Below are 3,323 nucleotides of genomic sequence, written 5' to 3'. Positions count from 1 at the left end.
GAAACAATCAAATAAACTGAAAGAGAAACAAAATCCATCAATAACATCAACAGTGTGTATATATTTCATCAATTTCCTATACTGGGAATCCCTCCGATGCCTCTGGCAGAATCTAACAAAGCTTTTAAGCGCAACCTAGAAGGTCAGCACTATGCGTTTTCTTATAGCTTCATAGAAACGATATCAGCGAAAACAAGTAAACACACCCGGGAACGATGTCATTATAAATACATATACTTGATGTTGACTCACTCGTGTTTACCAGCTCGCTGAGGCATGTCGCACATATATATATATATAACACCTACATATCATAATTTTGAGAATTCGTCTCACTCGACCGATCATGCATATAATAGTATTAATTAAATATCAATACTCGATGTTATGATATCTATTTCTAAATATAACACACCCAAGCACGATCATGCTTGACTGTAAACATAAAACCATTGCTTATAACAATTGCAAAAAACGTGTTTCTTAGTGTAGGAGGAAACCGGAATACCCGAGAACACTCCACCTGGTCGGGCAGGTGACCTCATAACTTTTATCAAAATGTTGCTTTTTACAAAAGCAATGTACGTGTTAAACATATCTCAACGTTTCAAGACCGACTAGGTGAGCGCTTTGTATTTCTAACCTGTACAACGATGTGACGAAAAATTATATATTCCATGTCAGTCGACCCGGGAGGTTTCGCCTATCGATAAACACACATCATCATACTGTATATATAGGCTACATGTAGGGTGTAGACCTAGCCCACTACCCTGTTATGTTAAAATCAGCTTGTACATGCCTCAGCTGGTGCCCATCACGTCTCACTTGATGTTCCGAGTTTTTTTCCTTATTTTGATGGCTTCTTTGATTTGTCTTATTTTTGGCTCTTTGTTCCATTTTAACTATTTTGGAATTATCCGATTCTCTGATGTGGTCCGTGTGCTTGCGTGATCTGTTAATGCTGATTTTATTGTACTGGGTGGTGGATATTGTGAACCTGGTAAATGTGATGTTGCCATTTTCCCCACATCTCTTTTTATGTTCATTTAGTCCTATACCACATTTTCTCACAGTTTCTACTTTACATCACTGCTGATATTTTTTGCTCGGAATTTCATGTACCACTCCCTTAGGGATGCACCAGTAACTGTCTGACTGTCGTCAATGGTCTTGTTGAGATGTTGAAATGGTTTTTCCTCATAACTCAGGCAAACGCCTGAGATGTCGCCTCTATGTAGGGCACAGTGACCCAGCCTTTGTATTTGATTTGGCTGTCATCATGTTTCTCTTGTCTCTTGTGTTTCTGCCTTTTCTTTAATAGCTCATTTCCCTTTGTTGGTTGACCAGTCGTGGTGGCCACGCGGGGGTCCTTTATGTACAGTTCTTCCCTTTGCCCATCGTCTCGTTCTGTGCTAATTTTGTCAACTCTGTCCAAGATTGTACGTACGACCAGGTTTTGGTGTAATGGATGTTGGAAAGTGAAAGCCAATTATTGACCAGTTTGTGTCAGTTTGCGGTACAATAATAGGTTGATGGCATGTACCATTTTCTTTTCCGACGATCAGCTAGACAAATAATGATGTGGTTTCGTCCTTTCCTTCTCCGTGGGTAAATTTGATGGAACAACACAAATCTCTCATTCAGTCAAAGATTGAAAACGAACCAGCCAGTCTTAAAGCGTTGCGACACGTTAATTATTCGTCTGTTATTTTTATAAGGTTTGACGTATGGGGATGGGGATAAGTATGTTTGTAAAACTATGGAACGGAATTCAAGTAAATATTACACTAGCCGTTAATGCATTATCGTGTGCAACATTAACATTGTGTTATGCGAATTGAACCTTGTCATTTCCTTTATTATCATTCATGTATTCAGTGTTAAGATTGCATATTGCAGTTTGATTATTCCAGTCGTCAACATTGTCATTACGAGTTTGCATTTCACAATCCGGTATTCGCTAGGTCAACATTCAGTATTGCATTATCGGCATTCGCGTTCACTTTGTGATTGATGCCGATCTCATTCTTTTGTTCCTCATTATGCAGTATGGGGGCGCTGTGCTGTTTATGCTATTCAGACTTTGCGGCAGTAATCGAAGCATCCGGAACATTAAGTGAAGTTACCTTCCCTCTATATGACCATTTATACGGCACGTTAAGTGAAGTTACCTTCCTTCTATATGACCATTTATACGGCACGTTAAGTGAAGTTACCTTCCTTCTATATGACCATTTATACGGCACGTTAAGTGAAGTTACCTTCGTTCTATATGACCATTTATACGGAACATTAAGTGAAGTTACCTTCCTTCTATATATGACCATTTATACGGAACGTTAAGTGAAGTTACCTTCCTTCTATATGACCATTTATACGGAACATTAAGTGAAGTTACCTTCCTTCTATATGACCATTTATACGGCACGTTAAGTGAAGTTACCTTCCTTCTATATGACCATTTATACGGAACATTAAGTGAAGTTACCTTCCTTCTATATATGACCATTTATACGGCACGTTAAGTGAAGTTACCTTCCTTCTATATGACCATTTATACGGAACGTTAAGTGAAGTTACCTTCCTTCTATATATGACCATTTATACGGAACGTTAAGTGAAGTTACCTTCCTTCTATATGACCATTTATACGGAACATTAAGTGAAGTTACCTTCCTTCTATATATGACCATTTATACGGAACGTTAAGTGAAGTTACCTTCCTTCTATATATGACCATTTATACGGAACGTTAAGTGAAGTTACCTTCCTTCTATATGACCATTTATACGGAACGTTAAGTGAAGTTACCTTCCTTCTATATGACCATTTATACGGAACGTTAAGTGAAGTTACCTTCCTTCTATATGACCATTTATACGGAACATTAAGTGAAGTTACCTTCCTTCTATATGACCATTTATACGGCACGTTAAGTGAAGTTACCTTCCTTCTATATGACCATTTATACGGAACATTAAGTGAAGTTACCTTCCTTCTATATGACCATTTATACGGAACATTAAGTGAAGTTACCTTCCTTCTATATGACCATTTATACGGAACATTAAGTGAAGTTACCTTCCTTCTATATGACCATTTATACGGAACATTAAGTGAAGTTACCTTCTTTCTATATGACCATTTATACGGAACATTAAGTGAAGTTACCTTCCTTCTATATGACCATTTATACGGAACATTAAGTGAAGTTACCTTCCTTCTATATATGACCATTTATACGGCACGTTAAGTGAAGTTACCTTCCCTCTATATGACCATTTATACGGAACATTAAGTGAAGTTACCTTCCTTCTATA

The sequence above is a fragment of the Pecten maximus genome, chromosome 19 (assembly GCF_902652985.1).
Source record: "Pecten maximus chromosome 19, xPecMax1.1, whole genome shotgun sequence".
Lineage (NCBI taxonomy): Eukaryota > Metazoa > Mollusca > Bivalvia > Pectinida > Pectinidae > Pecten > Pecten maximus.
This window is presented reverse-complemented; position numbering follows the sequence as displayed.